Below are 25,425 nucleotides of genomic sequence, written 5' to 3' on the forward strand. Positions count from 1 at the left end.
ATAAATGCACATTGATTACTAATTTTTCATCATTACTCAGTTTAATATATTCAGTTTGTAGCATAAAGTATACTACTTAGACTTTAAAATTTTCAAAGAATCTGTAGCATTCATGCCTCTTCTTTCTAGAAGGCTTAAGGAGTTTTGATAGGGAGCAAGAATTGCCTGTTGCTGATTTCCTTTGTGAAAGTTCCAACTGGATGCAAATACTAATCAGTAGCTACAATGCTCCTCCTTAAAAGAGCCTTCTTTCATCTCTGCTTGTTTTCAGTTAATATCATTTTAGTTTTAATCATGATTTTCTGCAAAGATAAAAATGTATAGATTAATATAGCAGAAATCTGTAAAACCATCACCCAGAGTTAACTATAATGTATATTCTAATATATTTTCCATCTAGCAAAAGGGCTTTGTATGTAGATATACTACAGACATTTGATCCTGCCCCCATATCTCCTTCCATCTTTTTCCAGAGATGTAGAAAGAATGTATTTCTTTCCCTTCATGATTATGTGTATGTGTATGTTCGTGTTTAGTTGCTGCATCGTATCTGACTCTTTTGCAACTCCATGGACTGTAACCCAGCAGGCTTTTCTGTCCATGGGGTTTTCCAGGCAAGAATACTTGAGTGGGTTTCCATTTCCTTCTCCAGGGAATCTTCCAGACCCAGGGATGGAAACCATGTCTCCGACATTGCTAGCAGATTCTTTACCATTCTTTAAGGAAACTGTATGTGTATATACACACACACATACATATATGTTTATAAAATATGTTGTCAGTAATATTTACATATGTTATATAGCATGATCTGATCATTTTTAACATGTTTTTTTATTCACTTAAAGTTATATATTTGAAGTTTACCTATTTTGATGAATATATCCTTTATTTCAGGTTATTCCATTATTCAGTTCAGTCAGTTCAGTTGCTCAGTCATGTCCAACTCTTTGCGACCCCATGAATCACAGCACGCCAGGCCTCCCTGTCTATCACCAACTCTGGGATTATTAGACCATACTAAATTTATCCATTCTTCAATGAAAGAATATTTTATTGTTTCTAGATTTTTACTACTAAAAGCAATGCTGATTGAAGATCCTTATGAAGTTTTCCTAAAACCATGAACACAATTTTATCAAGAGTGTATTTTCTCTAGCTGTCGAATTCCTGGGTCACAGGGTCATTGCTTTGTGCTTCTAAAGCTTCTAAATGTGTGTGATAAACAAAAAAACAGCAGGCACATTTTATCTTCATAATATATTCTCTTCTCTATCTTTGCCACATAAATGAATAATTAATTTCAAATAACTTACTGGTAGGGAGATAATAAACTTTTCCAAGGCGAATTGTATAACATCCCTCTCCATGGTGGCAAGTAAAGGTTATTTCTCCTTTAAAAAATGTCCTTTACTCTTGCTTCAGAAAATAAAAAATAAGGAGCTTTTTGAAGTGTAATGGTCCCAACCTGCAATCCAGCTAATGAGAATTTCTTCACTTTTTTTTTTTTTTGGAACTGCACAGTTCCTAATGCCTTCTCCTAGCACATGACTCCTACAAACAGTTGCTTCACTCTACTCATCTCACACATGTAAAGAATAAAAAGAGAGAGGGAGAGAAGAGAGAGGAAATAACCTTTTCTAGGATTAGAATTCTTAACAAAAACCTGTTAAGTTATTATATCTGTTATAAAAACATATGGGAGCTAAGATATGTTTAGCACCTCTAACAATTGGTGATTTAAAGACTTTAAAGTGTAAAATGAAAATAACTGATTTGAAAAGTGATGTCTTTGAAGACTAAAACCTTAACAATATACTGAATACATGATTGATTAAAAATATCACTTTTATCCAGTTTCATTTCTTGTGGACTTTTTCTCTATCAATACACACCATGCTGATAAAGAGTATCCACAGCAGACAATTACTTATTTACCAATTCCATTGACGCATATTGCTTAAGTGTGTACTTAGAATAAAACGATAACTGTGATGAGTAATTTTATGTGTCACCTTGGCTATACCCTAGTGCCAGTTGATTCATCAAACACATCCTTAATATTGTTTTAAATGTACTTTTTAGATGTGATTAAGCTTAAATCAGTAGATATTGAGCAAAGCAAATTACCCTCCCAAAGGCATGTGAGCCTCACCCATTCAGTTAAGGACTTAAGAGCAAAGATCAAGGCTTCTGGAGCAAGGAGCAATTAGTCACAAGACTGGGACATAGAAATCCAGCCTTAGTTTCCAGCCTGGAGACTTCAGACTCAAAACGACAGCGTCAGCAGCTCCCTGAACTTCCAGATTGCCTGCCTGCTTGCTCCACAGACTCGAAACTCGCCAGCCCCCACAGCACATGAAACAATTCCTTCAAATGTTTCTCTTTATAGTTTTCACTTCACTTTGGAGTTTTTCTATATTTTCATTTACTTTGTACATATTTTTCTTTACAATCCTCAGCAGTTATAATGTCTATTTATTATAAAAACTGGTATCTGCTAATTGCAACAGCTTGGTCATCTTGTGGGTGGTCTCCGTTGATTGCTTGTTCTCTGCAGTATGAATCATCTACTTCTAGCTGTCGTAGGAGTAATGATTTTGGACAGTGTGATAGTTAATTTTTTTTTTTTTTTTTTTTTTTTTTGAGGAAAGGAATAGCGATTTTATTCAGAAAACCAAGTGTCAAAGAAGGTGGTGGTTAGTGTCCTAGAGTACTGTCTTATAGGGGTCTGGATGTCAGTTTCTTTTATAAAACAGAGAGAGAGGAGGTGAGGAAGTAAAATCTGTGATAGTTAATTTTATGTGTCAACATGACTGGGCTAAGGGGTGCCCAGATAGCCAGTAAAACATTATTCTTGAGTATATCTGTGAGGCGGAGAAGGCGATGGCACCCCACTCCAGTACTCTTGCCTGGAAAATCCCATGGACGGAAGAGCCTTGTGGGCTGCAGTCCATGGGGTCGCTAGGAGTCGGACACGACTGAGCGACTTCACTTTCTCTTTTCACTTTCATGCATTAGAGAAGGAAATGGCAACCCACTCAAGTGTTCTTGCCTAGAGAATCCCAGGGACAGGGAAGCCTGGTGGGCTGCCGTATATGGGGTCACACAGAGTCGGACACGACTGAAGTGACTTAGCATAGCATAGCATATCTGTGAGGGAGTTTACAAGAGAGATTAGCATTTGAGCCAGCAGATTAAATAAAGAAGGTCTGCCCTCACCAGTGTGAGTGGGCATCATCCATCCATTGAGAGCCCAAACAGAACAAAATGTAAAGAAAGGGTGAATTCTTTCTCTCTTTTCTTGAGCTGGGACATTCTTCCTCTCCTGCCCTCAGACATTGAAAGTGTTAGTCATTCAGTCATGTCCGACTCTGTGACCCCATGGTCTGTAGCCCACCAGGCTCCTCTGTCCATTACGATTCTCCAGGCAAGAAAACTGGAGTGAGTTGCCATGCTCTCCTCAACATTGGAGCCCCTAGTTTTTTGGTCATTGGACTCAGACTGACTTATAACACCTCCTTTCTTAGCTTTGCTGGTGGCTCAGATGGTCAATAATCTGCCTGCAATGCAGGAGACCCAGATTTGATCCCTGCGCTGGGAAGATACCCTGGAGAAAGGAATGGCTACCCACTGCATTATTCTTGTCTGGAGAGTTCCATGGACAGAGGAGCCTCCTGGTGGCATGAAGTCCATGGGATCTCAAAGAGTCAGACATGACTAAGTGACTTTTGCTTTAACCTCTCAGCCTTTTAGCCAATTCACATAACTAAACTCCTCATCTATTTCTCTACATATCCTATAGGTCTGATTTTCCAGCTAATCCCAACTAATACAGATTATATGATTGATATTGTGAATGATACATTATAGACCCTACATACTGTTTGCTTTCCTTCTGAAGGAAATACTATTCAAGGTAATTTTAAAACATTAACCCTCAGCTAACTTTTTAAACTGTCATCAATTTTATTATAATTTTTATTAGCTTCAATTTTTAAATTTCATGTTTAGATTTAGATTTCTGACATTGATTTTTATTTTTATAAATTATGTGCTGAAATATTATTTGTCTTGCATGCTGGAGTCATGGACATCCCCTTAAACTGAGCACCCCACATGAGTACTCCATTTGTTTCGGCATGAATCTCATCCATCCTCAGAGGAAAAAAGGCGTCTGATTCTGGTCTGGGTGTGTGTCAGCATGGTGGGTCCATTAATGCTCTGTCCAACTGGTGCTTGTCGATGCTAAATGATTTTTACACCATGACCCTGGAGGATGAATGCTCCAAATGGGGGTTGAATCTCTGTTCAGATTACTATTTCCACAGCGACCATTCCCTCTGCCTCTATCAGTGGCATGGACACACACAAAATTGAAGTCACAAAGATCTTAACCCTTTCCAACACAGGCTGAGGAACAGGTAATTCATATATGGTATCAGAATTATTTAAGTTCTCTGCTTGTCTGTGAACATACGTTCTACCCATCTTAATCTTGTTAAAACAGCTCATCTCTCCACTCTGATTTCTTCCCTAAAATTAACAGTGTTGAGTCCCTTGGACACCAAGGAGATCAAATTGTCAATCCTAAAGGAAATCAGTCCTGAATATACATTGGAAGGACTGATGCTGAAGCTGAAACTCCAATACTTTGGCCATCTGATGCAAAGAACTGACTCATTTGAAAAGACCCTAATGCTGGGAAAGATTGAAGGCAGGATAAGGGGACAACAGAGGATGAGAAGGTTGGATGGCATCACAGACTCAATGGACATGAGTTTGAGTAAGCTCCAGGAGTTGGTGATGGATAGGGAGGTCTGACGTGCTGCAGTCCATGCCATTGCAAAGGGTTAGACATGACTGACTGAACTGAAAAAATTGAAAATGGTATTCTTAACTGACATCATGAAAAAATTCTACTACAAACTGGATATATCTGTTTCCTATGTTGTCAACAAATAAACCTATGAACCCAAAAGTTATTTATAGTCACCATTTTAAAGTTAAATTTTAAAAACAATGCCCAGAGGTTCACTTCTAATATCAGTTTCAATACTATGGCATCAGCTTTTACTCCATTCCACCATTTCTCTACTTTTCCTCACCACTATGATTTCCACTGCATAAAATGTTATATATAGAAACGGCATTCAAATTGCTTATGGAAAAGTATTGTCTACTTATACATGAATACACATATTATCTTGTTCATTCACTCACTGTTCAATCTTGTGTATTCATTTACTAGTTTTTGCATCTGCTTCCTTTTTAAAATTGTTTTACCTTCTACTAAGACAGTGCAGATTTGCCAGCTAGTAGACTACCAGAAGAGAAGGTAATGGCACCCTACTCCAGTACTCTTGCCTGGAAAATCCCATGGATGGAGGAGCCTGGTAGGCTGCAGTCCATAGCGTAGCTGAGGGTTGGACACAACTGGGCGACTTCACTTTCACTTTTCACTTTCATGCACTGGAGAAGGAAATGGCAACCCACTCCAGTGTTCTTGCCTGGAGAATCCCAGGGACGGCGGAGCCTGGTGAATCATTCCCAGGAAAGAATCATTTCCCAACTGTTCCTTATTTGTGACTTAGGAAAAACAACATTTCTGGACCTCTAGTTCCTTGGATTAAACTTGAAAGTAACAGAATCATCTTTTACATTTCTTTAAAAAAGTAGATAATGATGTGTTAATATAAGAAACATAGTAAGTGGTCAGTAGAAGTTTATTTTTTCCACCGTATAACATGTAAGTCTATTCTGTTTAGAATTTTGCCATCGTTGTTTACTCACCTACTGTGATTTGCCTCTGTCATTACTTGTATTATCCAGAGAGTATTTAAATTGATAAATTTATCTTCTGCAAACTGTACATAAGGTGTTGTATGCCATAGACTAATTTTTGACCTTCCTAATGTAGTCAGGTTAATTACCAGTTAATGAAAAACATTTATTTTGCCTACAATAAGGTGCTCAGCAGGAATTTTCTACTTAATTAATAGTGACATGTTATATGAACCTCCACTGGCATTTTGCACCCAATTCAAAGCAATTTCAGAGATGAATAATCCACAATATATTTGAATATGTTTTTGCCACTCATGATAACTATTCATGATAAAGAATATTTTATAAACAGTGCATAGCAATTACTCAAAGTGATTTCAGTTTCTACATAAACAGCAAAAAATAGGTTGAAGAATACATCTTTATCTCAAGAATAGATATGAAAGTCCTTTTTAAAAAATTAAACTGTGCTCTAGCCCTCAGTAGAACTCCTCTCAATGTTTTAAATATTAATATTTAATTACTGATCTAATTATTTTCCAAATGAATATATAAAACATGCATTAAATGGAAAAAAAGTGTCTAGTCCACTTTTACAAAATTAGATAGTCTTTAAGATATGTCTGATTATGATTGTTAAAGGAGTCAAACTAAAGGAGTTTTATATGCAAAGTAATTTAAACTCTATTAAATGGATAAATACTTAGAAGATTTTTTAAACAGTGAGCTAAGGAGTAATCCTTTAAATGGAGCTGTGTGTGTTTGGGAAGTCAGATAAAGTATGTTCCCTTCAAAAACACTTGAAGCTTTAATCACAGGAAAACCCAGCTTTCTAACTTCACTTTGTTATAAATTTCACCTGAGAATCTCTAGGGTTCATGTATAAACTATCTCAAACATTCTGAAAACCCTGAGAATCAGTAATCTTTACAGAGGTTGTCTTTTTCTACTAATCTCTGCCTTAATAATCTCAGGTCAGCTAATTTTTGAAATAAATAAGAGGCAAAATGTTGTGACTCAGAAATGCTAATAAAATATACCATATTCTGAAATAGAAATCAAGAATTCTTATGCACTCTCAGTTATTAAAATATCTTGAAAGCATCAATGTTTAATCCCTTAAACTATATCTCCTGCTGCTGCTGCTGCGTCGCGGCAGTCGTGTCCGACTCTGTGCGACCCCATAGACGGCAGCCCAAAAGGCTCCTCTGTCCCTGGGATTCTCAAAGCAAGAATACTAGTTGTATTATAACTTGGATTTAGGAAAACCAGATGATTTCGATTATTAGGTGTACCAGTACAAAGAGAAAAAGACCTGATGTGAGGGACACCCGTGAGTGACCTGAGGAGATTGATTTTGCAAGGACTGAGAGAATAAAATTTTATCTCCTTCAATATTTTACTTAAACATGGCTGTGGTTTTAACTGCATTGAATGCATTGCAATGATGTCATATTTTACCCCATCTATAGGTTAGAAAAACAAAATTACCACCATCTAGCTATCTCACCCAGAGAAGGCAATGGCATCCCACTCCAGTACTCTTGCCTGGAAAATCCCGTGGATGGAGGAGCCTGGTAGGCTGCAGTCCATGGGGTCACTAAGAGTCAGACACGACTGAGCGACTTCACTTTCACTTTTCAGTTTCATGCATTGGAGTAGGAAATGGCAACCCACTCCAGTGTTCTTGCCTGGAGAATCCCAGGGACGGGGAGCCTGGTGGCCTGCCATCTCTGGGGTCACACAGAGTTGGACACGACTGAAGCGACTTAGCAGCAGCAGCTGTTTCGTTTTCACACACTTTAGATCAAAAGAGATGAATTTTTACAGAAAGTGTTGATAAAACCAGAAATTCTTGACAAAGCATAAAATGTAGATAAAGACATAACCACAAGTTATGATTTTATTTTGAAACCTACACATTCTCTTCACCCCCATCTGAACCTTCTCACTATTTCAGTATAAAACTAAGTGATGCAGGGATTGTTCAATTGTATAGCTTAAAAAAATGGGGGCTTTCCAGGTGGTACTAGTGGTGAAGAGCCTCCTGCCAATGCAGGAGAGGAAGGCCACTCAAGTTCAATCCCTTGAGTCAGGAAGATCCCCTGGATGCAGTCCATGGGGATGCAAAGAGTTGGACATGACTGAAGATGCATGTATGCACACACATACACGCAGCTAAAAATAACACATCACTGTAAAAGCTACTCTCAGTGAAGAGCCTACATAACTCTGTGGTAAAGACCTAAAATCGAGGTTCAATATTATATGTTGTCATCTGGTAAAATCAGGAGAGCTTTAAATGATCTAACTGCAATGTTCCGTCCCCATTCTGCCCCCACAGTTAAGGTCCCCAAGCCACACAACCCTCCTTTTCAAATGTACTGGGTACACTTGATCATCTTGGGAAGTAGGTATTAGGTCCTTGCCAGTCTGTGGAGTAGTTCAACTATCCAATTACACTTTTCATGGGAACCAAGAGGCCAGCCACCCTCTTGATACTGTAGGATGTGTACCTCACAGGGCCTCTGCTTGTTCAATCTGTTCCCAAGTGCAAGGCCCTTGTGGCCCTGAGGTTTGGGTCCTTGTCCCCCAAGCTATGTTTGGCTACCCTCATAAGCCTGGGATGGGAATTACATCCTTAATAATAGACTGAATAGGAAGCAATTAAAACTATGTGTGTGTATATATAAATATGTACACACACACACACATATATGCTTTAACCTGCAATATAACAAATTTCATTAATTTTAATGAATTCCTTGTTGCACACCACCTGGGTCAGGCTGAATTATCCTTCATACTTTCTTTACAATCTAATATTCTGCTTAAGATTTTTGTATGAATGTTCTTGAAATTTATCGGCTTGTGATTTTCCTTTATTTTGCTGTCCTTGTTAAGCTTTGTTTTAAGATGTTTATTTGCCTCATAAAATATTTAAAGGAAATTTCACTGCTTTTTCTCTAAATCTGAGAAAACTTGAACTTGATTTGGATTACTGCCTACACAGATGTCTGGTAGAATTCATCAGTGAACCCAACTATGTTTGGAGTTGTTTAAGGGAAAGATTGCTGATTATTAATTGAGTCTAGCTTTAGTCATAATTCAGTTTTCCTTCTCCTTTCATAAGTTTTACTAATATTTTACCAATGATTTTTAGATTTTTATCTTCATTTTCTTATCTATTGCCATAAAGTGATTTGAAATAAGTTTTTATAAACTTTTGTCTAATTCCTTTTGCTCTATGGTCTCTTTGGGGTTTGTTCATGCTGACTTGTCTCCTTGTATACATAATTTTTTTAACTGAATTACAGACACTGCCAAAGAAAAACTGCAAGAAAAAAATTTTCAGCACCTAAATCCTGCTGCATTCGGCATCAGAGGTCAGAGACACTGGCAACCCTAACCTATCTTAATCTACACAAATAATGAGAAGATTCTGAGCTGGCTTTAAGTCTTTCACCCATGTATATTCCTATTACACCTGTAACCTTTAAACAAATGATTCCCAGTCAAAATTCTAGGAGTGTTACCAAGATTTTCCACCTATGCCTAGATGTGCCATAAACTTCAATTTTTGTTCCTCTTATCTCATGGATGTTCTGATGAACTGTCTTTGATCTGTTTTTTTTTTTTTTAATCTGTAATAACATTCTTTTGTTCATGTTCTATTTTATCTGATATTAGAATAGCCACTTTAGTTTTCTGTCATTTCTGTTTGTATATTTTTCTCATTATTTTACTTTCAATCTGCTCATATGTTCAAATCTGCAGTGTATGTCCTGCAGCAACATATAATTAGAAATTGTTTATTTTAACCATTTTGACAAACTCTGCCTTTTGACTAGATTGTTTAATCCACTCATATTTAGTGTTATTGTATATATAATTGGATTTATGGCTTGAGGTTTAGTTTGATTTTTGTATATATCCTATGCTTTATGTTCGTCTGTCCTTAACTGCTTTCTTTTGTATTAAGTGAATATTTTCCAGTATAACATTTTAACTTCTTTAATAAATAAAAAGAATAAACAAATAAGAGAGGAGGAGGGGGAGGGAAACTCCACATTCTTTGGCTGTAGAGATGTTATATTTCCTCAAATAATCTTGCTCCTTGTCTGCTTAGATCTAAAGGATTTACTATTAATATATCTTATCTTCAAGTGAATCATACACCTAAAGTAAATGACCTTGAGTCAATTAATTTGAAAAGTTTCCAATTGTTGAAAGACACACAGTTTTGCCAGCTTTGAAGTGTTCTAAGAAACAAGCCTAAGTAGGCTCATACAGGAGGACTGTTCTCTAAATGTATTTCAATTTGCATAAGGAGAGGTCTCAGTGCAACTGACCAAGAAAGTGGCAAACCCAAGTAGTTCATCTGATGTGTCCAGCAGTCTGTAGGGATCTGCTGTCCTTATGGGATGGTGACTGACATTTGGTTTGTCAAGAAGCCTGTTTTGGTTTCTTAGAGAAAGGTAATGGATCTGAGGTTATCAATGGATCTGAGGTTATCATTGTATTGGGCTTAGCAGCTCAGCTAGTAACGCTTTACTCTAACTAGAGGAGGAAAATGACAACTCATTCAGTATTCTTGCCTGAAAGCTCCCATGGACAGAAGAACCTGGCAGACTACAGTCCAAAGGGTTGAAAAAAGTCAGACGTGACTGAGCGACTAAGCACATACACACAGATCATCCTGGAAGTAGTAAACTATTATCCATGACATGTTTAAACAAATATTGACTCTCTTGCATTTTCCTTATGTTTAATGTTGTTTTTTATTTCAACTAACTCAAATGCAAATATTTTCAAAAGTTTATAATTCAAATTTAAACTACAGCTTATTTCAAATCCCTTATAAAATGCATAACAGTTTTGATTTAAAAGTAAATAAAGGTTGCATTTAGAAAATAGATATTAAGAGAAATGCAAAAAATTTCAGACATATACAGTAGATTTTGTATTTCTCATAATCTTTAAAGGAAAAGTTATCAGATATACTGCAATAATGAGATAAATAGTATACCAAACATTGGAAAATATAAAAAAAATGGAAAATAACAGATTGATTCTTGCTTGTTTTAACATTATTCCACATATGAGAATCTTTTTTAATACATTATATCTTAAAAATCAATCTGATAATGAATTGAACGCAAGGTTAGTCTTAATTAATTCAGTCTCCTGTGAGACAGCATAAATGAAATATAATTAATTTTAATCTTTACCTTCTTCACATTGGAAGGACTGATGCTGAGCTGAAACTCCAGTACTTTGGCCACCTCATGCGAAGAGTTGACTCATTGGAAAAGACCCTGATGCTGGAAGGGATTGGGGGCAGGAGGAGAAGGGGATGAAGAAGAGGATGAGATGGCTGGATGGCATCACCGACTCGATGGACATGAGTTTGGGTAAACTCCAGGAGTTGGTGATGGACAGGGAGGCCTGGCGTGCTGCAATCCATGGGGTCGCAAAGAGTCAGACATGACTGAGTAACTGAATTAACTGAACTGAACTGAACCCTTTAAAAAATGAGAGGAAACTTCTGTTTCAACCTTGCTGGGATAGTATTTTAGCTTAATAACAGAGTGAAAATATATGGAAATCAGTTAAATACCCTTTTGGATTTTTTAAGAAGCATTGGCTCTATCCTGAGTATTTCCTCATTGACATTAATGCAGTTTACCCAATCAAAAGCTACATTAAAAAAAAAAAAGCTACAATAAATTCTCTGTCTTCGCTGCATTTGTCAATTATACTCCTTTCAGGTCACTACCCTCTCCCCAAACTTTTATTATTAAATTACCTTGATGAAGTGATGCTTAAATTTCTCCTTGGTACTTTCTGAAGTTATGACACTAATTTTCATTCAGGTTCATATCACCATCTATCAGACTTTTTCTTGAGAATCTGTTCTAGCAAATACACACACACTCACACACACAAAGTGCCTCAGGCTTTGCAATATTTCACACAGAGATCCTTAGAGGGAAAAAAATAGCTGGTGTTAAGAAAAATGGAGATATATACCTATGGCTGATTCATTCACGTTGAGGTTTGACAGAAAACAGCAAAATGCTGTAAAGCAATTATCCTTCAATAAAAAATATTTTTTTTAAAAAAAAGGTAAAGAAAAATGGAGGAGACACTACCCACTACAATAACTATAAAGACATATAAAAAATAAGCAACAGTGCTCTGAAAATACAGTTCATATACAGTGAAAACTAATACCAATGTGCAATTCTGATACCTGTAAGAAACATACACTGAAAAGAAAACACGATTTACACCTTACCCAGAATTTATATAAGAGCATATTTGAGATCTGTCTCATATGATTCAGACAATCTGCCACACAATATTAAAATACTTTGCACCTTCCTGATTCTTGACTTAGAGACCTAGCATCTCTAATCACTAAAATATTGAAGTATCATGTCTACCCTGAAGGAACTTATTAATTAAGCAGCCCAGCCCAAATTCCTCTCACACTCTCCTTTATCAGTTGTTACTACAGTTTTACAACATTAATTATAGTCTGCAGCTCCCCCCAAAACATCTAGGCTAAAAGCAAAGTGTAAAGCGAATAAAAGTATTACATTTGTTATTTGTTTTCTGGTCCCATCACTTCATGGCAAATAGAAAGGGAAAGTGGAAGCAGTGACAGATTTTCTTTGGCTCCAAAATCACTGTGGACAGTGACTGCAGCCACAAAATTAAAAGATGCTTGCTGCTTGGAAGAAAAGCTATGACAAACTTAGACAGCGTATTAAAAACCAGAGACATCACTTTGGAGACAAAGGTCTATATAGTCAAAGCTATGGTTTTTCCAGTAGTCATGTATGGATATGAGTTGGACCCTAAAGAAGGCTGAGTGCTGAAGAATTGATGCTTTTGAACTGTGGTGTTGGAGACAGCTCTTGAGAGCCCCTTGGACTGCAAGGAGATCCAACCAGTCCATTCTAAAGGAGATCAGTCCTGGGTGTTCATTGGAAGGACTGATGCTGAAGCTGAAACTCCAATACTTTGACCACCTACTGCGAAGAGCTGACTCATTCAAAAAGACCCTGATGCTGGGAAAGATTGAAGGCAAAAGGAGAAGGGGATAACATTGATGGACAAGAAATGGTTACACAGCATCACTGACTCAATAGACAAGAATTTGAGCAAACTCTGGAAGGTAGTGGAGGACAGAGGAGCCTGGAATGCTGCAATCCGTGAGGTAGCAAAGAGTCAGACACATCTTTGCAACTGAACAGAAACACCATCTTTAAAAGATTGAGAAGGCAGAGCAGATTCAAGGGGGAAGAACTCTAGCAGCATGGCAAATATCATAGTAAGTGGTGATGCCTGTGATTAGAGAAATCTTGTGAGCAAGGTTAAAAAAGGATATCATAAATAATACTCAAACAGTGTTAACCATAATGGGGAAAATGATAAATGGAACTGCATAAAATGAAAAACTTATCAAAAGACATCATTAAGAAATTGAAAGGACAAACCACAGCCCAGGAGATGATATTTTCACATGTGCCTAACAGAAGACTCACAAAGAACTTCCAGAAATCATAAGTCAAAGCCAGGGAAGCTAATAAAGCAACAGGAAAATATCTTAAGCATATATTTATAATAGGAAATACTCAGATTGCCAATAGCATGAGAAAAGTTGCTGAAATTCATTACATACTCAGTAGCTTAGTCATGTCCAACTCTTTGCAACACTGTAGACTGTAAACCACCAAGTTCTTCTGTCCATGGAATTTTCCAGGCAAGAATACTGGAGTAGGTTGCCATTTCTTTCTCCAGGATATCTTCCCAACTCAGGGATTGAACACATATGTCTCCTGCATCTCCTGCATCAGCAAGCGGCTTCTTTACCACTGGGCCACAGGGAATTAGTCAAGTCCTAAATCTAAATAGACCCATTCCTACTGCTGCTGCTGCTAAGTCACTTCAGTCGTGTTCAACTTTGTGTGACCCCATAGATGGCAGCCCACCAGGCTCCTCTGTCCGTGGGATCCTACAGGCAAGAATACTGGAGTGGGTTGCCATTTCCTTCTCCAATACCCATTCCTATGACTCTGTAAATTGACTCCTAGGCAAGCAGCCAAAAGAAAATCACACATATGTAAAAAAGTATACGAGTCAGATGTCTATCAACAGAAAAAGAGATAAAAATATAAATCACTGCATTGCCTTAGTCAGCCTGGGAAAGTATAACAAAAACACCATTGACTGAGTGGCTTAATCAACAGAATTTTATTTCTCACAGTTATGGAATTTGGAAGTCTAAGATCAGCGTGACAGCAAGGCTGGGCTCTGGTGAGAACCCTTTTCCTGGCTCATAAACAGCCATCTTCTAAAAGATGGTAATATTCCTGGGAGATAGAGCGCTCTGGGCCCATCAGCAGGACTCCACCCCCCTGCTTCCACCCAAACCCAGTTACTTCCCAAGAGCCTCACCTCCAAGCACTATCCCATTATGAGTCAGGGCCTCAACATATAAATTTTCAAGGACATAAACTTTCAGTCCATAGCAGATCTATTAATACAAGGGAAAACCTCACTTAATGAAAATAAAGGCAGTACATGGACAGGCAATGGGCTTCCCAGGAGGCTCAGTGGTAAAGAATCCCCCTGACAGTGAAGGAGACTTGGGTCCACCCCTGGGGATCAGGAAGCTCCCCTGGGGAAGGGAATGGCAACCCACTCCAGTATTCTTTCCTGGAGGATCCCATGGACAGAGGAGCCTGGCGGGCTACAGCCCATGGGGTGGCAAAGAGTGGCCCACTGAGTGACTAAGCATGAATGCACAACATGTAACATCTTGCAGCTAGAATTTTGAGAAAAAGGAGTCAGATGTAAGAATATATAATATTCCATTTATATAAAGTACCAAATAGGAAAAAGTTATCCGTGGCATTATAAGTCAGATATTTTCCTTTGTGAGTTAGTGACCAGAAAGGGCACAAAGACACCCACCCTTCCAGGATTTCCTAATGTTCTTACTTGTATTTCCTAGTAACATTTGTGGGCGTCTTTACTCTGAAAAGTATTTAAAATTTTATGCCTATAATCTGTACACATCTTAAGGCTTTGTTACAGGAAAGTGAAAGATAACTTTTATTTTTTTTTGTTTTGTTTTGTTTTCTTTTTTTTTTAATTTTATTTTATTTTTAAACTTTACATAATTGTATTACTTTTGCCAAATATCAAAATGAATCCGCCACAGTTTTAAAAAATTTAGGGAAAGAGGATAAAAATGATATACCTACTGTCAAAGAGAAGTGTCCTAGGTCAAGCTTATAAATAACTTGGTATTAGAATGTAAAGTGAGTTTTTAAAAAGTTCAAAAACCTTCCCTTCAACAGTATAATTGAAAGGGGGTTATTGTGTGTTGACAGACAGTAGCCTTAACATATCTCATTATTTCAAGAATTGGAAATGAGGAAAATTATTAACATTGGCCTCTTGGGGGAAAAAAAAATTACTGCATGATGAATTAAAGTAAATGATTACAGGAACGTTTCTCTAAAATGACATTCTGAAAAATCAAGAAGGAAACTTCAGGAGGTTGTTTGGAATCCTTGAAAAAGTATAATAGTGTGTGCCCATTTTATAGTTAATGGAGAAATCCAAGTGAGCACAGATTGAGATGAGAAGGTGTGGTTTGAAATCAAAAGCAAAGGGGAAGATGAGAAAATATTGCAAGGGAATTAAAAGCTCAAAAGGCAGAATTAAGCTCAACTGTTGTAAGACTATTAAAATATTTTAAAAATGTACTAAAAATGTAGTATTAAAACTTAATAGAGACGAAGAAGAGCAAATAGATGCAACTGATGAGAAAGTAACAGATATTAAAATGAGGGAGGAAAATGCCAACGTATATATAATTTATATTCCCCCAATGGAGTGACTAGATCAAATAAAGCACAATAAGCTGAGACATGCCTGAAAAAAAGTTTGAGGCTAAAAAAAAATCCATCTTTAAGGAAAATGAAAGGTTGGCACTTCATTGATGAAAATTAGATGTAAAAATTGCATCTAAAGATATCCTCAATAATCATGAATTGTATATGTGAGCTGGCAAGAGCCCTAATAAACATTCTGTTAGATGTATTATTTATTAAAATTGGAAAAGAGGCTTGAGTATACCAGTGTCAAATTTATCCATGCAAATGAAGTTTCAGAAGACAATAGATTGATACATCCAGCACTTGAAGAGCAATAATATTGCAAATGAAGAATATAAAATATAAGCAAACTCATATATGTTGGTGACAAAGAGATACTCTCAGACACAGACAGTCAAAAAGTAGAACACACATACCATCCTCACAAGGAAAAAGAGTTATTAAAACTTATAGAGGAGAAAAGATAATATTAACAATCAAAATTTAAAATTCATTGTACTAAAAACTAACTTTGAGCACAGAAAACACTTAAGATATTAAAATCTGATTAATGTAAATCTAGTTGACAATAACTGCATATGTTACAATCAATTTTGAATGAAAAGATACATGAGAAATAATACATGACAAAATAAACTAAACTAAAAGCATAGGTCTGACTGTGTTAAGAAAGATATTTGGCAAAACTAATACAATTATGTAAAGTTTAAAAATAAAATAAAATAAAATAAAATAAAAAGAAAAAGAAAAATAAATGTAAGTCCTATGGAGGCGAACTGCCACAAATAGGTTAGTTCCTATATGTTCTACCAGGAATTCCTTACATGAAATATAAAATTAATGTCTGAGGAAATGGCAGCAGGAAGATTTTGTTTAGAAATAGATGATTAGACATAACACATAATTAACATGCTAATACATATAATTTTATCCTCATTGATGTGGTCATGTCCAACATAGCAAAATGAACAATCTAAGATATATTTGAAGGAAAGTTTTTATGCTAAAGAAAGTCATTTATATTTTTTCTTATTATTTTTTTTTAATTGGAGGATAATTGCTTTACAATATTATGTTGACCTCTGCCATACATCAACATGAGTCAGCCACAGGTAAGAAATCATTTCTAAGCAAAATAAAAAGATGACCTTTTTTTTTTTTTTAAATCAAAATTACATATAAAAGTTGCATCTGAAGACTCAAAGATTTATGTATCCTTTTAAAACTAGGTAAGGGGCATGATGGGCTTCCCTGGTGGCTCAGCAGTAAAGAGTCCATCTGCAATACAAGAGACATGACTTCCATTCTTGGGTTGGGAACATTCCCTGCAGAAGGTAATGGCAACCCACTCCAGTATTCTTGCCTGGGAAATCCCACGAACAGAGGAGCCTGGCGGGCTACCGTCCATGGGGTTACAAAAAGAGTCGGACATGACTTAGCAACTAAATAACAACAAAGGAACATAGCTTCCAGTGATGTCATGGATAGGATTCTCTGGCCTCCTCATAGTCCAAAGGCAAGTTCCAAGAGATCACCTTTATGAATAACAATTCTGGCACTTCCTACTGCAGCCCTTCTTGAATTCTTTCTTTATAGTTATTCCAAGTATTACACACATATTTATGACATATGTTTTAAAATTATGTATAAATACACATGTAAACCATATATATATACTTAAACATACACATATATTAATATATTAAAACTATATACATGCATAGCTCTAAACTATAAATATGATTTAAAATATGTATGCATAGTTTTCAAACATTGTTTCTCTGCTGCTGCTGCTGCTGTCGCGTCAGTCGTGTCCAGCTCTGTGGGACCCCATAGACGGAAGCCCAACAGGCTCCGCTATCCCTGGGATTCTCCAGGCTAGAACACTGGAGTGGGTTGCCATTTCCTGCTCCAATGCATGAAAGTGAAAAGTGAAAGTGAGGTTGCCCAGTCGTGTCCAACTCTTAACGTCCCCATGGACTGCAGCCTACCAGGCTCCTCCGTCCATGGGATTTTCCAGGCAAGAGTACTTGTTTCTCTAATGTTAACATAATCTAATTTGGCATTTATCCTGAATTTCAAATGTCTTTCAGTCTAATCAGTTCAACAATTTGTGATCATACATAACTTCATGTCTATAAATTTTTATCATTCCCATAAATAACAACACTATTCTTCCAGGAAACTCAGGTAAGAAATCACAGTTACCTTTAATTTACTTCTCTTCCAGAATTCCCATAACAAATCAATCATGGGAAATGCTTTCTAATTTGTTTTTTGGGGGGAAGGTTTTCAAATGAATAATGTATCTTAAAAGAACTTATTGATTTCTAATTCAATTTAAGAAAAACTGTTTTAAACCCAAGACAGTCAAAAAAACATTGTGACAGCCATCCAAAATCCATTACCTGGAATGAAACCCAAGCTGTTAAAAAACAGGGAGCAGAATCTAAAAATTAAAAGGTTATAAAGGATTTTTTTCAGTAAAAATGGATTTTTTAGTAAAAAAGGATTATAAGGGTTGTTTTAGTAAAAGATGTCAACTACGAAAACTGTTTCATAAAGAAATAGTAAAGCATTCTAAACCAACAACTGTAGAATAAATGGAGAAGTTAGTCAATACACAGTGTCATTTCCCCTTCAAATAAAGAGAGCTTCAGCCTCAAAATAAATTTAAACAAAGAATGGACAATTCCAAAATTATTAATATTTTTTAGCTATAAAAAAGGGGAAAGAAGTATGAAACCATTCTATCCTACTAGGTGAAAAAGCTGAACAAACTGAAAAATTGACACAGCTTCTTAGTAAGAGAAGTGGGGTCACAGGGCAAACTGCTGCCCCTAAAATTGGAGAGGCAGATACAGAGAACCACAGCGTATAGAGATGAAACTTCTCTGGGAACCAATATCAGGATAGGAAAACCTGAACTTGATGAACTGATATAATTGAGGCTCAGGGCTTCCCTAGTGGCTCAGACAGTAAAGAATCAGCCTGCAATATGGGAGACCTGGGTTTGGTCCCTGAGTAGGGAAGATCCCCCAGAGAAGAGCATAGCAACCCACTCCAGTATTCTTGCCTGAGAATGCCATGGACAGAAGAGCCTGGTGGGAACAGTCCCTGGGGTCGCAGAGTTAGACACGACTGAGCATGCAAGCCACTATAGGCACTGCAATTTCTTTTTTTTGGTCTACATTATAATTATGCTATGCTATGCTAAGTCACTTCAGTCGTGTCCCACTCTGTGCGACCCCCTAGACAGCAGCCCACTAGGCTTCTCTGTCCCTGGGATTCTCCAGGCAAGAATACTGGAGTGGGTTGCCATTTCCTTCTCCAATGCATGAAAGTGAAAAGTGAAAGTGAAGTCACTCAGTCATGCCCGACTCTTAGCGACCCCATGGACTGGAGCCTGCCAGGCTCCTCCGTCCATGGGACTTTCCAGGCAAGAGTACTGGAGTGGGGTGCCATTGCCTTCTCCAACATTATAATTATAGCATGCTCCAATACAAGAAGGGCAATTACTTTTCATGGAAAGAGAGATATAGTGAACCAAGAGGTTGTTTGGAAAACAAGTGACTTCCTTTGGGTTTTAGAGATTTAAAACAAAAACTCTGTGGGCTTAAGGAAGCTGTTAAAATGATACAGTTTCGGCTCATACAGAAAGATTTACTAATTAAATTTAAAGTGCCTTGAAACTATAATTTAAAAGATTTAGAAGCCATTAAATTCCTAAGACAGCTAAATTTAAAATTTTTGTCCTTAGGTGATTGTGAAAGCAAGAGTATCATTTATTAGTCCAAACTACTTTCAGCAATGATTCAAAAGCAAGCAGCAAATAAACATAGCTACACATACTTATAGTTGGCTTGGAGCTATTTTATGGCAGCATTACCTGCAGTTTCTTCCTATTTCTACTGATGAACTAATTAACGTTCTCAAATAGATATTCATCAAACCTTGATTTGGGGCAGGAGATAAGCATAAAAACAACAGAAGACAAATATTTGCCTGTAAAACATCTGCTTTGTCAGCAGCACAATCCTAGCGATATTAATTTAGCAATAATAATACAGCCTAGAGAGCACCTATCAGGCAGGTTTGTAGATTGAGGCTAATGCCCTTGCAAATGAGTTTACATTTACATATTCTACATTGTAGGAGTCATCAAAACATTCTTAAAAAAATATTAATTTAGAGAGCTAACATGATCTCCTAATATTTGAATGAAAATTATAGGAAATGTTATACCAGTCATTATGCTAAATTTGTATTTCATCACAGAAGAATAATGAGTTAAAGGCCAGATAATAAAAGTGTAACAAATAATACATCTAGCCAGAATTTATTTTTATTTAGATGGAATTCTGTAAAGGGTAATTCTTGCCAATTCCTATTCATGCTAGACATAAGAAACTTAGCCAAAATGTTAAAATTAATTCTACCTCTATTTTGCCTTTCATACTCATGTTCAAAATTACACTGTAGGATTTTATTTAACCTGTGACTGTACCATAACAATAAAATGATTTTCCAATAATTTAAATCAACTTTTGGAAAGAGATCTATGCACAATTTAATTCATACTACATTAAGCCTAAATATAAATATAACTAATATTATAACAGAAGAATTCTGATAAGCATTGCCAAATAATCAGTCCAATAGAGCTGGCATTACTATGTTTATTGTGATCAAGACAATTATTCTGCCGACCTATTTTACCAGGACTGTTCAATTTTTCTTGGTCTGCTCACCTCTGATTTATTTTGCACTGAAATATTTATTCTTACTTCAACTCCTTCATTATTAGTCACATATTTTTATTGTTTAGAAAAGACTTATTCAAAATATAGTCATCAATACTGTATCTTTTGTTTTTCATTAACACTTTCCTTCTTCCCAAAGTACTCTACCTAATGTCCTCTACAGTTCTTTTTTAATAAAATTATTTTTAAAAATAAATTTTGTTTTAAAATTATTAATTAAAATTATTTAATAAATTAAATAATTAAGCAATTAAGTTCTATTAATTATTAATAAATAAGTAAATAATTAAAATTATTTAATAAAGTTTTTTTAACAAAATGTATTTTCTGTTGTGTCTTTCTGTTGCTTAATGTTGCTTTCTCTTGAGCATAAAGATGGGGAGATTTTATGGAATTTAGTTTCTTTTCAGGAAGACATTTTCTGACTGAATCAACACAGCTAAAACCAGATACTTTGTATGGCACAGAACCATCACATTCCTTCATTCAGCTGAGTTCTGGAAAACCACACCCTACTTCATACCCTGAGGAGATAGCAATAAGGAAACAGGAAGGAAGGGAAGAGAGCCCAAAAGGGAGGGGATATATGTATACATTCTGGAGAAGTGAATGGCAATCCATTCCAGTATTCTTGCCTGGAGAATCCCACGGACTGAGTAGCCTGGGGGGCTATAGTCTGTGGGGTCGCAGAGTCGGACACGACTGAGCGACTACTAACACATACACGTATACATGTGGCTGATTCATTTTGTTGTACAGTAGAAACTAACAACATTTTAAAGCAACTATACTCCAATAAAAAATAATTTAAAAAAAAAAGGAAATAGGAAACTCCTGCCCTTGCACACTTGAAGTCTGCAAGCAAAGAAACATTCCTTTGGCCCCAGAAATTTTGAAGCACTATTATCTAGGCATCCTATCACAGAAGTTTAAAAAAAGGGTCTTAAACAAAGACCCTTTGGGTAAAGTGAAAAGAAAGTGAAGTCGCTCAGTTGTGTCCGACTCTTTGTGAACCCATGGACTGTAGTCTACCAGGTTCCACCATCCATGGGATTTTCCAGGCAAGAATACTGGAGTGGGTTGCCGTTTAAAGGGTAGAATAAAATCTTGAGTTTGGGATTTAGATTGCATATTCCAAGTTCATGATTGATATCATGAACATGAGCATTATATCAATGGAATCACAGGAAACTCAAATTCCCCACTTACATCATCTAGAAATATTTATAAGAACTTCAAAAGTATATATAAAAGTCAAATTTTTATCAGCATTTATAAAGGATTTCACTGTAATGCCTTCCAAATAGTCCATGTATTTGTTCTTCTATTAACTGTTCATTTACATACTCCTCCTCTTGTATGTTTTTTTTCCCCTTGGTGTTTATGTGGACCACTAGGAAGGAGAGTTCCTATATTCAGTTGTGAGACTCTGGAGACACAGATTCATCCCTGGGTTGGGAAAATCCCCTGGGGAAAGAAATGGCAACCCACTCCAGTATTCTTACCCAGAGAATCCCATGGACAGAAGAGCCTGACGGGCTACAGCCCATGGGGTCACAGAGTTGGACTCAACACGTGTGCTGAGGAACCTAAGAAAATTTCATATTTGTCTTCTCTGAATATATCAAAAATTGGATCAATATAAATATCTCCAAGGTCTAGAATAAAAGCCATTATGCTAAGTTTGGTCCTTGTGAAAAAGATGATCTAGAAAAAAATTAGCTTTAATTCATGGATTTTTATTGTCCTTTGCCCTTAGAATCTTTCCATTTGCTGACCCAAACAACTTAGTTCTTTTTCATTATAACTACAGTAACTATAAAGTCACATTTACAAATGCTGGCTGACAATTTAGGAAGCACACCTATCACTTTATTTTTAATCTATATTTTCCAGAGGCTGTGTGGCTAAATCTAATGGTGTTAATATTTAGTGTGTGAAAAAGGTTATAAAGAGTCCTCCCAAGTATTTTTCTGTTCTTAAAATAGTATCTTATTTCCATATACCATTCTTTTTTTAAAAGAGGCTGCAAAGACTTTATTTTGATTTTAATAGACAAGTGGACTTCACTGAAATAACTCAAGCAACTTAGAGCAATTGTTCTATGGCGATTTCATATATTTTATTGATTTTGCACAAACATCATTCTATATTCAACAATGTGTTAGAAAAGATATACTGTTTATTTTGCACCTTCAATTTCATATTCATATACACTGATAAGAGAAAAGATAACTTTTACTAAGAGGTAACAGAGTTATATGAAAGTGAGAATTAATGCTGAAACTCTCCTATGCAAACATGTTGATAAAAAAGCAAATATCCAATACATCATATAAAGGAAAAAATATCAAGATGATTTAGAATCTCAAATGCAAAAAGAGGAAAATTATAGGCATACTCTAGAAAGTTTAATATCAAAAGTGCTTTACTGGATAAAAATTAAAAGAAATACTTGGTTTCCTACTTTAAATATAATGTTTCTTAGAATTAGAAAATAAATGCATAATTCTTTTATTTAGATAAAATGTGTATTTTTTATTTAAATATCAAAGTAATGGAATAATAATTTATGATTCTCAAATGCTACCAGATTAAGTATTAAGATATGTTTTCTTTTGCACCCTGGGGCTTTGTTGCCTAGAAAATAAGAGAGGCTGGAGAGGATATCTGATATGGAGAATAATCATTTATCAAAAATACTGAGTGATAAATATTGCCCAAGGGATGAAAAAGATTATTTTCAAGAAATTTCTAATCCAATAAAAACAGTCTACAGGTACAGCTGGACATTAACTATAAACAAATAGGCTAAGGTTCATAATAGATATGAAACTCCATGGGGGAGAGAATGGGCTATTAAATGAGCTGGAAATTAGAGAGGGCTAACAGAAGAGGCCAGGGTAACATGACCTTAACTTGCTACAGAAATAACTCATACATAGAAACAGGAGAGGCCTGTGGAACCATGTGGGATGGACCCAAGAGATGAGAACAATGGCAAACAGCACAATTTAGCTAATGTGAATGATTTTAAAGATGAATAACAGGTCATCAAATTGAAGGGGAAAACCTGAACAGTCAAGAGGAACCGTGAAATGTTTAACAATCAGGTTTAAAAGTTTGTACTTTTATTTTTAAAAAAACAAAACTGAGGGTACTTGAAGAAATTTCCAAGGGATAATATTCTATTAACACTACTGGTCGAGTATAAAATGAGTTGAAATGAGGGAAAGAGGAAAAGACCAGAATAGAAGAGGCCTGTTCAGGAATAATTATGAAGAAGGAGATTTGAAAAATAAGTGCTTATATAGTTGTCTATGTGGAGACTTTCATTTGAAAGTATAACTATATACTTTATATTAAAGGTAACAGAAGAGAAATCGGAGAAGGTGATGGCACCCCACTCCAGTACTCTTGCCTGGAAAATCCCATGGATGGAGGAGCCTGGTAGGCTGCAGTCCATGGGATTGCTAAGAGTCGGACACGACTGGGCAACTTCACTTTCACTTTTCACTTTCATGCATTGGAGAAGGAAATGGCAAGCCACTCCAGTGTTCTTGCCTGGAGAATCCCAGGGACGGGGGAGCCTGGTGGGCTGCCGTCTATGGGGTCGCACAGAGTCGGACACCACTGAGGCGACTTAGCAGCAGCAGCAGCAGCAACAGAAGAGAAAAAGGAAATATATGGTATCTGCCATAGTCTTTGAATGTAAAGAAGAGTGTTATAAAAATCAGTGTTACATATTTATAAATAGCCAACTTGAAGCTCCAATACTTTGGCCACCTAAGATTGAGGGGAGGAGAAGAAAGGGGCGACAGAGGATGAGATGGTTGCATGGCATCACCAACTCAATGGACATGAGTTTGAGCAAACTCAGGGAGATGGTGAAGGCCAGGGAAGCCTGGCATGCTGCAGGCCATGGGGTTGCAGAGAGTAGGACATGATTTAGCAACTGAACAACAAATTCAAACCTATATATTTTTCAAATGCAAAACTAAGAAAAGAACTGTATATGGTCCAAACAGATTCATGCTTCCTATAATTACCTTATTCCAACCAAGATACTGGGAAAGTGAAATGACTTCAGTATTTTAAGACTAAAAAAGTGTGTTTAACTAACATTTCATAATTTCTCAATGTAAGAGAATATATGTAGTCTAAACTGAATATAAAATTAAAGTGAATAAAAACATTACATAACATCTTATTTTCAATTTTAATCTAATGAATTTAATTGCCTATTTATTAATTTTGAAGGGAGAAAGCTTTGACAGAAATTACCCTATGCAAGTTTCTGAATACTTAGTAATTTGAGGAAGGAAATCAGTAAAAAGTGTAGGATCCAGCAGTGCCAACATTTATTAACTTGGAAACTAAACATGTTTGTTTGAACATATCTTCCAAAACTATAGACGCTTTCTTGGCAAGTTCCAATTGGGGAATTATATTTAATTATTCTTAACCATTCAAAAACCTTAAGGCAAATGCTGCTGCTGCTGCTGCTGCTGCTGCTGCTGCTGCTAAGTCGCTTCAGTTGTGTCCGACTCTGTGCGACCCTATAGACGGCAGCCCACCATGCTCCCCCGTCCCTGGGATTCTCCAGGCAAGAACACTGGGTGAGTTGCCATTTCCTTCTCCAATGCAGGAAAGTGAAAGGTGTAAGTGCAGTCGCTCAGTCATGTCCAACTCTTAGTGACCCCATGGACTGTGGCCCACCAGGCTTCTCCGTCCATGGGATTTTTCAGGCAAGAGTACTGGAGTGGGTTGCCATTGCCTACTCCATTAAGGCAAATATTACCTATTAATTAGATGAATGGGCTTCCCAGGTGGCACTAGTAAACCCACCTGCCAATGCAGGAGGTGTAAGAGACACAGGTTCAGTCCCTGAGTTGGCAAGATCCCCTGCAGGAGGAAATGGCAACCCACTTCAGTGTTCTTGCCTCTGGAATCTC

The 25,425-nt window shown here is 36.5% G+C and overlaps 2 long non-coding RNA genes across 2 annotated transcripts in view; both read right to left on the reverse strand.

The window, feature by feature from the left end:
• LOC123331156 overlaps nt 1-25,425 on the reverse strand; it is a 65,460-nt gene that overhangs the window by 6,012 nt on the left and 34,023 nt on the right. The gene's annotated exons all lie outside the window — the stretch shown is intronic.
• Nucleotides 20-11,078, reverse strand: LOC123331157. The gene is made up of 2 exons (XR_006547654.1): nt 11,019-11,078; nt 20-302 (listed from the first exon to the last, which is right to left on the reverse strand). It is a non-coding gene; the product is annotated as an uncharacterized LOC123331157 (long non-coding RNA).

Source organism: Bubalus bubalis, chromosome 22 (assembly GCF_019923935.1).
Source record: "Bubalus bubalis isolate 160015118507 breed Murrah chromosome 22, NDDB_SH_1, whole genome shotgun sequence".
NCBI lineage: Eukaryota > Metazoa > Chordata > Mammalia > Artiodactyla > Bovidae > Bubalus > Bubalus bubalis.